Genomic DNA, 15,187 nt, shown 5'->3' with positions numbered 1-15,187 from the left:
AGGAGTGTACTTTGTTTGAGACAACTTTGTCATGTTTTGTGGGCGGTTTGACATAGTGGTACTGTTCATAGGTTGCACCTCCGTCACTCGTTGCGTAATTCCATTGTTATGAACGTTCTCAAGCCGCAATCTACCGGCGGCGCCATAGTAGTGCCCTAAAGTGGTGATAAGCCCAGTCATTCTGGACGTAGGCTAACTACTGTTTCGTCTAAATTACACTATAGTGCCTGGAAATACGATGACATTGCTAAAGTAGTAAAATATTTAGCAAGAAATGACTTTGCCAGCATTATCATGTCATCAAAATTACTTTAGACAGATGTCAATGTTGTCATTAGCTAGCAAAGTTCGTCAAAAATAGCTAGCAATGCTAACATTATCTAGCTAAAATCCCGTGGCATGCCCTCAATCTTAGCTAGCTAGCTAGCTAACGTTATACTTCATCTAAAGTCAATCTGGTGACATCAAAATGATTACAAAGGTTTTCCTGCTAATTATTTGCCTCCTTTTGAATGTCATTGTATTTCCAAGCCACTATGATGCACTGTTGATGAAATCTCCATCAGCTCTCATTGACGATGTATTGAGTAGAATACTCAGTCGGGCAGCAGTCCAAAACGAACGTTCAAAGCAATATTGTGACGACACATGCAACCTATGAATATAGACTTACATAGACTGGCCTAATACAGTGGATTTTTACACATTTTCCAGAGTGTGGCTGACTTACCAGACCTGGGTTCAAGTAGTATTTATTATCTTTCAAAAAAACGCTCAGAGTTTGATTGAGCCTGGCTGGAGTGTCAGCTGGGTGGGTTTGCAACTTTCGGGACTATTCCATTGGTTCCATTGCACCAGGCAAGCCCAATCCAGGGCAGCTAGAATATTTTGAAGATAGCTAATACTATTTGGACCCAGGTGTGAGTTTCCGTTTAATGATGTCAGCCGTGGGGCAGTGCCAGAAATAGTTACTGGGCCATTGAGCTGTCAGGGCTACTCTGTGGTGCAACCATGTGGTACATCAACCTCAATAATCTCTGCTGACATATACTGCTCAGAAATACCACACTGGGCTTTTTCTTAGAAGGCATCTCATGTCCTGTGGTGGGTGGGATAAAGAGCAAGGTTGTGTGAACTTGTGTTGACCCCTGCATGGTCATCCAGCCACAGGGTGTGTGTGTGTGTGTGTATGTGTGTGCGTGCGTGTGCGTGTGTGTTTGTGTGTGTGTGTGTGTGTGCATCACCCTGATCTGTGCTATGGTCTTTTAAATCTATTTCCATGAGTCTAGAAAATTCCAACCCAGACCTGTGGGGAACAGCCTGGTTTGTTGCTGACTGCCAGGTCTTATGACAAAGATGCTAGTTTGACAGGCTGAGACTGGCAGTGTGTTTCCTCACTCACTCAGTGACATTGGTATTCATATAGAGGAGGAGGATGAAGAGGGGTAGGAGGAGGAGAACCCTCATCTTAGGAGGGAAGGAGAAAGATGGAGGGAAAGAGGAGGGAAGGAGAAAGATGGGGAGGATGAGGTGGGAGAAGAGGAGGGGGAGGAGTCACACACACACTCACAGAGTCGCAGCGCAGAGCAGACCATCTAATTGTAATTCTCTGCAGGTACGGAGCCCTATCCCCACTCACCCTGGGTGTCCTTACTCACCCTGGCTGACCTCTCCCCCTCTCCTTCTTTCCCCCTCTCCTTCTTTCCCCCTCTCCTTCACTTGGCAGGCAGAGAAGTGTTTGTGGGAAGGGAGGCGATGCGGGTGCACCACAAAGGAGAAGCAATGTGACAGTAATCACCAGAGAGTATTAGACCAGTGTATCATTGCGGTCACGTTCTCTCTAAACTGTCAGGGTAAGGGATTGAGGCTAGAGAGCGCTGGGAGGGAGGGTGTGTTTGTATGTGGATTGGTTCTTCTATCCTTGTGGGGACCTAAAATCCCCAAAAGTCGCCACAAGGATAATAAAATAAGGACAATTATCCCTCGTGGGGACATTTCCCACATCCCCTGAGGATAAAGGCTATTTTAAGCTTAGGGGTTAGGTTTAAGGTTACATTTAGGGTTAGGGTAAGGGTTAGGAAATTAATTTTAGGTCCCCACGAGGATAGAAGAACATAACATCTGTGTGTGTGTGTGTGTGTGTGTGTGTGTGTGTGTGTGTGTGTGTGTGTGTCTGTGCATGCGTGCGTGTGTGTGGTCAAATGCGGTGACTCATGAGTGTCAGGTTATTATAAATACAATTAGAAGCTAAATGTTTTGCTGCAGATCAAATGACAGCTGTCTTTAATACACTAACAACACCTTGATATTTGAAACAATGAAGAGAGTGATGACACTTAACATTCAAAGCCACAGCTCTCTTTCAGGCCTCTCAATTTACACTCAAGGACATGAGAGAACAAACATTTCCAAATGAAGGCATTTTCCAGTGTCCCAGGAATGTAATGTTTGAACACAACCATGAATAGATTGGGAGGCATGAGAGTAGTAAGTGGAAAGTGCCCTAACAACAGCACAGGGGAGAGGGGAAATAAGAAAGGGAATGAGTGGAGGGAGGGAGAGAAAGCTATAAAAGAAGGGACAGAGGCCAATGACTGAATCAACTAAGATGACACACACAGCACATGAGGGAGCACTGAGATACTAGGCTAGGCTAACCAAGGCTAACCTGAGGGTTATTGGAAGTTACAGCTTCCTATATTTATTGGTAATTTCTGTCTATTTTGTTTATTTATTGGTCAATTCTGAAATGCTGTAAATACATTAGCTCCACTTCCAATGAAATTCTACTCTTCCATTAATATACAACCCTTCCATTAATATACTACCCTTCCATGAATATACTACACTTCCATTTATTATACTACCCTTCCATTTATTATACTACCCTTCCATTATTATACTACCCTTCCATTTATTATACTACCCTTCCATTTATTATACTACCCTTCCATTAATATACAGCCCTTCCATGAATATACTACCCTTCCATTAATATACTACCCTACCATTTATTATACTACTCTTCCATTAATATACTACCCTTCCATTAATATACTACCCTTCCATTAATACACAACCCTTCCATTAATATACTACCCTTCCATTAATATACTACCCTTCCATTAATACACAACCCTTCCATTTATTATACTACCCTTCCATTTATTATACTACCCTTCCATGAATATACTACCCTTCCATTTATTATACTACCCTTCCATTTATTATACTACCCTTCCATTAATATACAACCCTTCCATTAATATACTACCCTTCCATTTCTTATACTACCCTTCCATTCATATATTACCCTTCCATTAATATACCACCCTTATATTAATATACCACCCTTACATTAATACACTACCCTTCCATCAATACACTACCATTTCATTAATTTACTACCATTTTATTCATGTACCACCATTTCATTAATATACTACCCTTCCAATGAGTACAATTACATGCACACAATAATGTGATTATTGTGGATAGTCAGATAAATATAATAGTTTGATTAAACGCATAGCGCATAGAATTTAAAAAAAGTTATTGTTGAATATTATTCATACTAATCAGACAGATTTTTTACAACACTATGAAAAATCTGGGAAACCAGGCCTGGTATTCATAGCTGACTTTGAAAAAAAGCCTTTGGATAAAGTACGACTGGAATTTATATATACACTTCCATTCAAAAGTTTGGGGTCATTTAGAAATGTCCATGTTTTTGAAAGAAAAGCAAATTTTTTGTCCATTAAAATAACATCAAATTGATCAGAAATACAGAGTAGACATTGTTAATGTTGTAAATGACTATTGTAGCTGGAAATGGCAGATTTTTAATAGAATAACTACATAGGCGTACAGAGGCCCATTATCAGCATGTGTTCCAATGGCATGTTGTGTTAGCTATTCAAAGTTGATCATTTTTAAACACTAATTGATCATTAGAAAACCATTTTGCAATTATTTTAGCACAGCTGAAAACAGTTGGCCTTCTTTAGACTAGTTGAGTATCTGGACCATCAGCATTTGTGGGTTCGATTACAGGCTCAAAATGGCTAGAAACAAATAACTTTTTTCTGAAACTAGTCAGTCTATCGTGTTCTGAGAAAACAAGGCTATTCCATGTGAGAAATTGCCAAGAATCTGAAGATCTCGTACAACGCTGTGTACTACTCCCTTCACAGAACAGCGCAAACAGGCCCTAACCAGAATAGAAAGAGGAGTGGGAGGCCCCGGTGCACAACTGAGCAAGAGGACAAGTACATTAGAGTGTCTAGTTTGAGAAACAGATACCTCACAAGTCCTCAACTGGCAGCTTCATTAAATAGTACCCCCAAAACACAAGTCTCAATGTCAACAGTGAAGAGGCGACTCCGGGATGCTGGCCTTCTAGGCAGAGTTCCTCTGTCCAGTGTCTGTGTTCTTTTGCCCATCTTAATCTTTTATTTTTATTGGCCAGTCTGAGATATGGCTTTTTCTTTGCAACTCTGCCTATAAGGAAGGCTTCAGTCATACAAAGCATATAGTTAAATCCAAACTGGTTTTATAGCAGATAAGTAAGAATGTCTCACCCCAAGATAAAGAATGTCCTTTTCCCCTTTATTCAGATTACAACCTCTCACTTTCGGTTATTTGAAAATGAAATCATCTACAAAATATTGCTATTATTAAAACAAATAGAAATCAAAACTGGATGATCTTCAGAGATACAGTGGGGCAAAAAAGTATTTAGTCAGCCACCAATTGTGCACCACTTAAAAAGATGAGAGAGGACTGTAATTTTCATCATAGGTACACTTCAACTATAACAGACAAAATTAGGAAATAAATTCCAGAAAATCACACTGTAGGATTTTTTATGAATTTATTTGCAAATGATGGTGGAAAATAAGTATTTGGTCAATAACAAAAGTTTATCTCAATACTTTGTTATATACCGTTTGTTGGCAATGACAGAGGTCAAACGTCTTCACAAGGTTTTCACACACTGTTGCTGGTATTTTGGCCCATTCCTCCATGCAGATCTCCTCTAGAGCAGTGATGTTTTGGGGCTGTTGCTGGGCAACACGGACTTTCAACTCCCTCCAAAGATTTTCTATGGGGTTGAGATCTGGAGACTGGCTAGGCCACTCCAGGACCTTGAAATGCTTCTTACGAAGCCACTCCTTCGTTGCCCAGGCGGTGTGTTTGGGATCATTGTCATGCTGAAAGACCCAGCCACGTTTCATCTTCAATGCCCTTGTTGATGGAAGGAGGTTTTCACTCAAAATCTTAAGATACATGGCCCCATTCATTCTTTCCTTTACACGGATCAGTCGCCCTGGTCCCTTTGCAGAAAAACAGCCCCAAAGCATGATGTTTCCACCCCATGCTTCACAGTAGGTCTGATGTTCTTTGGATGCAACTCAGCATTCTTTGTCCTCCAAACACGACGAGTTGAGTTTTTACCAAAAAGTTATATTTTGGTTTCATCTGACCATATGACATTCTCCCAATCTTCTTCTGGATCATCTAAATCACATATGTCAGAGTCAAGGCCCGCGGGCCACATCCGGCCCGCAAGAAGGTTTTTTACGGCCCCTGGGATGATCTTGATTTATTATTAGAACCGGCCCGCAGCAAGCCGGCAGCCCGCAGATCTTTTACACGCACCAATACTACATTTCCCACAATGCAAAGGTGACGCACCGAGCAGTAGGCTGCTTCATTTCAATATTTATTGGCACAGCAGTCGTCAGCATCACAGTAAAATTAACTTTCAGATACCCATCAAAAATGGCAAAACGGAAGGTGGATACTGAGAACCGGGGGTTTCAAACAAGGTGGGAGTCGGAGTATATGTTCACGAAGGTAGCTGGAAAACCTGTGTGTCTTCTGTGTGGAGAAAGTGTGGCGGTACTGAAAGAGTATAATCTGAGACGACATTATGAAACGAAACACGCGGACACACACGCGGACGCAACTGTCAAGGCCAGTTTTATTTTGGCAGAAGAGATCGCTAAATCAGCCCGGCCATTTACGGAGGGGGATTTCATCAAAAACTGCATGATTAAAGTTTGTGACGAAGTTTGCCCAGAAAAAAGGCAACTCTTTTTAAATGTGAGTCTGAGCAGAAACACCATTGCCGAGAGAGTAGACCAGTTGTCCATCAATCTAAAAGAGCAGCTTGTGAAAAAGGGAAAAGATTTTATTGCATATTCCTTGGCTGTGGATGAGAGCACCGACATTTCTGACATTGCCCAGTTGTCAATTTTCATCCGCGGAGTGGACTCCAACCTAAGCGTGACAGAGGAGTTTTTGGCTTTACGTCCTATGCATGGCACAACTACGGGGCATGATTTGTATGAAGAGGTGTCAAGATGTGTAAATGAGATGGAGCTGCCTTGGGAAAAACTCGTGGGTTTGACAACCGACGGAGCACCTGCGATGTGTGGACACAGGAGCGGACTGGTGGCGAAGATACGGGAAAAGATGCAAGAGGAAAACGCGACAGGTGAGCTGACAGCTTATCATTGTATCATACACCAGGAAGCGTTGTGCGGTAAAGCCTTGAAAATGGAGCATGTAATGAGCATCATCACGCGCACAGTTAACTTTATCAGAGCCAAAGGTTTGAATCACCGCCAGTTCAAGGCATTTCTGACGGAGTTAGAAACGGAGCATGGTGATTTGCCTTATCACACAGAGGTGCGATGGCTAAGCCAGGGAAAGGTGCTTCAAAGATGTTTCGAGCTTCGTGAGGAGATTTGTCTGTTCTTGGACAGCAAAGGGAAAGACACAACACAACTCCGAGACGAAATGTTTCTGTGTGAAATGGCTTTTCTGTGTGACATTACGAGTCATCTGAATGCAATAAACTTGCAGCTGCAGGGTCGGGATCGTGTCATCTCTGATATGTACAGTACAGTTAAGGCATTTAAAACCAAACTGACTCTGTGGGAGACGCAGATGCGGAAAGAAAATTTGAGCCACTTTCCCAGCTGCCAGACCATGAAAGAGAAGCTCTCTACCAGTGCGTTCCCGAGCACACAGTTGGCTGATAAAATAGGTATGCTTGCCGCTGACTTTCGACGCCGATTTGCTGACTTTGAAGCACAAAAAAGCAGGTTGGAACTGCTCGGTAACCCATTTGCTGTTGACGTGGAAAGCTCACCACCAAACCTCCAAATGGAGTTGATTGACCTCCAATGCAATGATGCACTGAGGGCAAAATATGCGGCAGTGGGTGCTGCGGAGTTCGCCCGTTTCCTCCCCGGCACAATGCCCCAGCTGCGCATCCAGGCTGCTCAAACGTTGTCTATGTTTGGCAGCACATACCTGTGTGAACAACTGTTTTCTTTGATGAACCTGAACAAAACATCACACAGAAGTCGACTTACTGCTGAACACCTCCACTCAATTCTGAGGATTTCTTCAGCTCAGAGCCTTACCCCGAACATTGATGAACTTGTGGAAAAGATGGGACACCACCAAGTATCACCCTCAACCTCAAACAAGTGAACATTACTGTGCAATCACATATTTAGAGTTTTTACTCAGTTCAAGTTTAAAAGTTAAAATTTAATATTTGTTTTCACTGCATGTTACTTCTCCTTAAACAAAGTGTTGTTTTTGATTAATAGATTTTTGCACTTTATTTTTTTGTATTTCAATCCAATTATATTTTAAAAATATTTCAGTTGAGTGGATGATAGAAAATTGCTATTATTGTTTTTTCTTTGAAGTAAATTTAGCCCACTTTTGCTAAAATAGAAAATATAGTCTACTGATGGTGCCTTGAATACCGGTTTCTTTCATTTAATGTTCATGTTATGGGGATATTTATATAAAGGAAATTTGTCTTTTGTGTCTGTTGAAAATTAAAGATTACTGACAGAGCCATAAGAAAATATTGCTTTATTTATCTGATCATATTGTAATATATTTGTTAGGTTTTCAGTAGGTTCAATTAGGTTCACTAGACTATATGCGTCATTTAAAAATTTTTCAATGAACATTCGAACAGTCCGGCCCTCGTCTTGTAGCTAATTTTTTTATTTGGCCCTCCGTCCATTTGACTTTGACACCCCTGATCTAAATGCTCTCTAGCAAACTTCAGACATGTACTGGCTTAAGCAGGGGGACACGTCTGGCACTGCAGGATTTGAGTCCCTGGCGGCGTAATGTGTTACTGATGGTAGGCTTTGTTACTTTGGTCCCAGCTCTCTGCAGGTCATTCACTAGGTCCCCCCGTGTGGTTCTGGGATTTTTGCTCACCGTTCTTGTGATCATTTTGACCCCACAGGGTGAGATCTTGCCCCAGATCGAGGGAGATTATCAGTGGTCTTTTATGTCTTACATTTCTTAATAATTGCTCCCACAGTTGATTTCTTCAAACCAAGCTGCTTACCTATTGCAGATTCAGTTTTCCCAGGCTGGTGCAGGTCTACAATTTTGTTTCTGGTGTCCTTTGACAGCTCTTTGGTCTTGGCCATAGTGGAGTTTGGAGTGTGACTGTTTGAGGTTGTGGACAGGTGTCTTTTATACTGATAACAAGTTCAAACAGGTGCCATTAATACAGGTAACGAGTGGAGGACAGAGGAGCCTCTTAAAGAAGAAGTTACAGGTCTGTGAGAGCCAGAAATCTTGCTTGTTTGTTGACCAAATACTTATTTTCCACCATAATTTGCAAATAAATTCATTAAAAATCCTACAATGTGATTTCCAGATTTGTTTTCTTCTCATTTTGTCTGTCATAGTTGAAGTGTACCTATGATGAAAATTACAGGCCTCTCTCATCTTTTTAAGTGGGAGAACTTGCACAATTGGTGGCTGACTAAATACTTGTTTGCCCCACTGTAGATGGGAGGGATTGAGGGTAGCTGACGGATGGGACTAAAAACAAACAAAAGATAACTATTGTAAAACATACTGTGTCCGTAAAATGTATTTAGTATGTATTAGGGGTGGGCGGTATACTGGTATGAATATGAATACCGGTATGACGTTGTGCCATGATATGGATTTTTTTTATCATGATGAATGAATAAATGTATGAAATAAGGCGTTTGTGATTCGTTCAAAATTTCAGTGGGCTAGTTCAACTTGTTTATCTTTCCCTAAAAACATAGCCTTTTTTAGCAATGAAAAAACTAGACGTATGGATATTACACTCAATCTGCCTGTCAATCAGCGAAAATATCCGAAAATCAAATGCAAAAGTGTAAGCAAGCATTGAGGATGACTGAAGACAAGGACAATAACACTATTGAGGTTGATTTGCAGGACAACAAAGATTTAGTTTTAAGATATCCGAACTCGACCGACAAGCAGTACTGTGTAAGTTGTGTTGATGCATTGTGCTAGCCAAAGGTGGAAACACCAACAATCTTTTTCACCACCTGAATCATTCATTAGTGGTATTCCCTATGACAAGAAGAGCAAAAAGTGTAATGAGAGAACAAGTTACTTATCACATAGCGAAAGAAATGGAACCAATTCAAACTTTGGAGAAAGACGGTTTCAGAAAGTTGATTCGAACTCTAGACCCAAGATCCCGAGCCGTAAATACTTCAGTAAAACATGTCTGCCAGAACTCTACACAGATTGTCGGAACAGAGTTGCCAACGAAATCCGTAACGCTGCATTTTTCTCTACTATTGTCGACTTATGGTCAAGCCAGACCACAGAGCCATACATTAGCCTCACGATTCATTACATTGACGACAACTGGAAGCTGCAAAGCAAATGCCGTCAGACCTTTTATTTCTCAGACGAACACACCAGAGAAGTAATTGCAGCTGGACTGAGGGAGGCAATTTCATCCTGGGGCGTGAAAGAGTCGCGTCAAGTATATATGACTACCGACAGCAGATCGAACATGGTCAAAGCATTAGAGCTGAACAAATGGACAAGACTAGGGTGTTTCGGACACATGCTACACAATGCAATTAGTAAATTTCAACATCCAAAACACAGAGCTAGATAGACAAATGAAGTAACTTAAAAACAACTTAAAACGCAGAATTACTATTGTATTCCTTATCTCCTCTGTTTAAAGTTTTGGCTGACTACACCGTCTGATCCTTCTTATACGTTAAGCCGAATATATACAGCTATGCAAATGTATAATATTTGTCATTTGTAAATGTATGCAAAATTCAAAGATTACATGGATTACATTGCTTGTATTTATAATTGATAAATTAGCCTATGGTTTCAACATATGAATTTCACCTCTCTTTCAATAATAAATAGCCTACTCAATAAATGATCCCGTTTTCTAAAGCAACATAGCTCTCTTAATCGCAACAGTTGTATGTAAATCTATAGATGGATGAAATTTGTAATCATGTCCAGTGTCCATGCTGTAAATTGTTGTAATTATTTCCAAAACTAATCGCGGGTTTCCCGGGCCACAGGAGTGTGCAAGAAATTGATCAGCACATTTTCCTATGGAAGAAGCAGAAGGACCTGATATAGGCACAGGATAAACTGAGCCTGCCCCTCCACAAGCTCATCACATAATCATCAATTAGATTGGGATCTCAATTGCAGATGATGAAAGTGTCCTGGAGCAGGAGAAGACCATCATACAAGTCCTGGCAACAAATTTAAAAAACATGGCACCTTGTGCCCTCCTGGAAAGACATTGAATTTATCACGGCAACACTTAAGCCCCTCCAGGATTTCACAGATGGCATGTATGGAGAGACATACGTGAATGTGTCCTATCTGAAGCTGGTCTTCCATTTGTTCAAGACGGAGGTTCTGAAATGAGGACAAAGCCAAACTGACCTGAGAGATTAAGATGAGGGTTCTCAATTAACCGAATAACAAATACACCGACCCTGAAACAGATGAGCTGCTCACCATGGCTACCATTCTAGACCCAAGGTTCAAGACCACCTACATGACCCCTGAGAAGCTGGTGGAGTGGAAGGTGAGAGCTGCCTCGGAGACAGAAGCCCTCCTGGTAGGGAACACAGCCGTGGATGACTTCTCTCTTGAAGAGGACCAGAGTGAGAGAGAAAGAAGCTGCCACTGCTCCACAATCAGCAAAGAAGTCCAAGTCCCAGAGCCAGGTCATGGCGCAAGAGCTGGACAGCTACACTCTGATGATGGCAGCAGACAGTGAGGATGATCCTTTGGAGTGGTGGCGAGATCACGCATCCAACTTCCCACAAGTGAGTTGTCTGACAAATAAATACTTATGCATCCCTGCCACAAGTTGGCCCTCTGAGAGAGCATTTAGGACTGGTGGCAATGTGGTCACATGCCACAGGGCAAATTTGAAGCCAGAAACTGTCAATAGGCTGGTGTTCCTGGCGCAGAACTTGTTGAGAGGTAGGCAGTGAGATGTTGCATGGTGAACTGAGAAACATAGGTTTACAACTTGAATTGATAATGACCGGTGTTAGGCTGAAAAAAGACTGCACACATTTTTTTACATTTTCTTTACATCCCGAGTACTTTCATTTTACTGCATATTTATTCAACTCATATACCTTTGTTTATGTTTCATGTTTGCACAGGTTTACCACAGAATAAAAAAATAAAGTAAAAAATGTGCAATGCCCCCTTTCTGTTTCTATAAGGTTAAAATCAATATTTTGTCATTTATAAACTTTGAAGGGCTCATGAAAATGTTTACTAAGATTGTACAGTATATCGTGACATTATATCGTTATCATCTGGACAGTGGAAAATATTGTGAAATTAATTTTGGTTCAGATTGTCCACTCCTAGTATGTACAGTTGAAGTCGGACGTTTACATACACCTTAGCCAAATACATTTAAACTCAATTTCTCACAATTCCTGACATTAGATCCTAGTAAAAATTCCCTGTTTTAGGTCAGTTAGGATCACCACTTTATTTTATGAATGTGAAAGGTCAGAATAATAGTAGAGTATGATTTATTTCAGCTTTTATTTCTTTCATCACATTCCCAGTGGGTCAGAAATGTACATACACTCAATTAGTATTTGGTAGCATTGCCTTTAAATTGTTTACCTTGAGTCAAACATTTCGGGTAGCCTTCCACAAGCTTCCCACAATAAGTTGGGTGAATTTTGGCCCATTCCTCCTGACAGAGCTGGTGTAACTGAGTCAGGTTTGTAGGCCTCCTTCCTCGCACACGCTTTTTCAGTTCTGCCCACAAATTTTCTATGGGATTGAGGTCAGGGATTTGTGATGGCCACTCCAATACCTTGACTTTGTTGTCCTTAAGATATTTTGCCACAACTTTGGAAGTATGCTTGGAGTCATTGTTCATTTGGAAGACCCATTTGCGACCAAGCTTTAACTTCCTGACTGATCTCTTGAGATGTTGCTTCAATATATCCAAATAATTTTCCCCCCTCATGATGCCATCTATTTTGTGAAGTGCACCAGTCCCTCCTGTAGCAAAGCACCCCCACAACATGATGCTGCCACCACGTGCTTCACGGTTGGGATGGTGTTCTTCGGCTTGCAAGCCTCCCCCTTTTTCCTTCAAACATAATGATGGTAATTACAGTTCTATTTTTGTTTCATCAGACCAGAGGACATTTCTCCAAAAAGCACAATATTTGTCCACATGTGTAGTTGAAAACCGTAGTCTGGCTTTTTTATGGCGGTTTTGGAGCAGTGGCTTCTTCCTTGCTGAGTGGCCTTTCAGGTTATGTCGATATAGAACTCGTTTAACTGTGGATATAAATAATTTTGTACCTGTTTCCACCAGCATCTTCACAGGGTCCTTTGCTGTTGTTCTGGGATTGATTTGCACTTTTCGCACCAAAGTACATTCATCTCTAGGAGACAGAACGCATCTCCTTCCTGAACGGTATGATGGCTGCGTGGTCCCATGGTGTTTATACTTGCATACTATTGTTTGTACAGATGAATCGTGGTACCGTTAGGCATTTAGAAATTGCTCCCAAGGATGAACCAGACTTGTGGAGGTCTACAATTTTTTTCCTGAGGTCTTGACAGATTTCTTTTGATTTTCTCATGATGTCAAGCAAAGAGGCACTGAGTTTGAAGGTAGGCCTTGAAATATGATGTCAATTAGCCATCAGAAGCTTCTAAAGCTTGGAATTTTCCAAGCTGTTTAAAGGCACAGTCAACTTAGTGTATGTAAACTTCTGACCCACTGGATCTGTGATGCAATGAATTATATTGTGAAACAATCTGTCTGTAATCAATTGTTGGAAAAATTACTTGTGTCATGAACAAAGTAGATGTCCTAATCGACTTGCCAAAACTATAGTTTGTTAACAAGACAATTTTTGACTCCAACCTAAGTGTATGTAAACTTCCGACTTCAACTGTATAAACTGGAAGTAGAAGCATACAGTGCCTTGCAAAAGTATTCATTTAATTTGATTTGATTTGGATTTCATGTAACGGACATACACAAAATAATCCAAATTGGTGATTTTTTTATAAAGAAAATTCAAACCTGAAAAGTGGTGCGTGCATATATTTTCACCCCCTTTGCTATGAAGCCCCTTAACAAGATCTGTGTCACGACTTCCGCCGAAGTCGGTCCCTCTCCTTGTTAGGGCGATCCACTTTTCATTTTACATTTGAGGATTAGGGAGGCCACCGCTCAACTAGACATGGTTACGCAGGAGGGTCATAAGGAGTAAATCTCTCTTCCTTATTGATTCTCCTGCACTTCCCATGATGCTGTGCCTACCCTGGTTGGCCTGTCATCACCCCACTATTTCGTGGCAACAGAGGGCTCTCAAGGGGTGGTCACGAGAGTGCTCAGGGAGGTGTGTGGTGGTTTCCATTGGTGCGACTAGGACTAAGTCCAAACCAGGTCTCTACCGTGTGCATCCCCTCAGAATATGCCGATTTGGCTCTCGCCTTCTGTAAGAAGAAGGCGACTAAATTACCACCTCATCGACGGGGGGATTGTGCGATAAATCTCCTGGTAGATGCAGCACTTCCCAGGAGTCACGTGTGTCCTCTGTCACAGGAGGAGACGGTGGCTATGGAAACATATGTCTCCGAATGCCTGGGGCAGGGATATATTCGGCCCTCCACTTCACCTGCCTCCTCAAGTTTATTTTTTGTGAAGAAGAAGGTTGGGGGTCTGCGCCCGTGTATTGACTATCGAGGGATCAATCAGATCACTGTGAGGTACAGCTACCCCCTGCCTCTCATCGCTAGTGCGATCTAGTCAATACACGGGCGTGCTTCTTCACAAAACTGGATCTCAGGAGCGCTTATAACCTGGTGCCTATCCGGGAGGGAGACGAGTGGAAGAAGGCGTTTAGTACCACCTCAGGGCATTATGAGTACCTCGTCATGCCGTACGGGTTGATGAATGCTCCATCAGTCTTCCAGGCCTTTGTTGACGAGATTTTCCGGGACCTGCACGGGCAGAGTGTAGTGGTGTACAGTATATATATAAAATAATAGTAATATAGGAGTAGAATTAGGCTTCTTCACAGAGATTGAATGGTTATGGGTCTGAATAAATAACTGCTATAGCCTACCGCCATCGCATTTGCGCTTCCCCAAGTGTTATTGTTTCTGTTCCAGTGTTAAGTCTGTGCGTTGTTTGTGTTTCTTGTTTTGCGTTTATTTATTAAAACACTCACTCTCCGAACTTGCTTCCTGACTCTCAACGCACATCGTTACACCGAGTTAGTTTGCGGGGGTACAGGTTAGAGGTAATGAATGAAGAAGGCCTTTATTTGGCCTGCTGGGACTGGCTGGACCCAACAGTAAACAGCAGAGGCATAAGGACATGATGCCAGCTGAAGCTAAAGCTGGCAATGCCAGTTAAATGACTTTATTTTCCTGCCACCGCTGAAAGGTGACTTGATTACATTAGTATTGCTATTACATTGACACTGTTATGACTGGACCTCTGGAAACGCAGGTTAGCATTTATCGTCATGAATCCTGCTCTGGAGGCAGCTCTGCAGTGGTCACTAGCTAGCACAGTTACAAAGTCATAAAATCCAACTCTAACATTAACCCTAACCTTAACCACACTGCTAACCCTAATCTTACATTAGCTCATTTCTGTTTTCATTCATTCTTTTACAATATCACACATTTTGACTTTGCAGCTCTCCTATCTAAGGGGAAAAGGCTCAGTTCGACCCCCAGGACAGACTAGTGACAAACGTCAACCTGCTTTGGAAACATCCATCAATGAATGCTTTTTCACCTCACTGCATTTATCCAAAAG

At 41.6% G+C, this 15,187-nt stretch overlaps 1 protein-coding gene across 3 annotated transcripts in view; it reads right to left on the bottom strand.

The window, feature by feature from the left end:
• Nucleotides 1-15,187, bottom strand: part of LOC110531237 (low-density lipoprotein receptor-related protein 1) — a 214,679-nt gene that overhangs the window by 175,730 nt on the left and 23,762 nt on the right. The window lies entirely within an intron of this gene.

The sequence above is a fragment of the Oncorhynchus mykiss genome, chromosome 9 (genome assembly GCF_013265735.2).
Source record: "Oncorhynchus mykiss isolate Arlee chromosome 9, USDA_OmykA_1.1, whole genome shotgun sequence".
In the NCBI taxonomy this organism is placed as follows: domain Eukaryota; kingdom Metazoa; phylum Chordata; class Actinopteri; order Salmoniformes; family Salmonidae; genus Oncorhynchus; species Oncorhynchus mykiss.
This window is presented reverse-complemented; position numbering and strand designations above follow the sequence as displayed.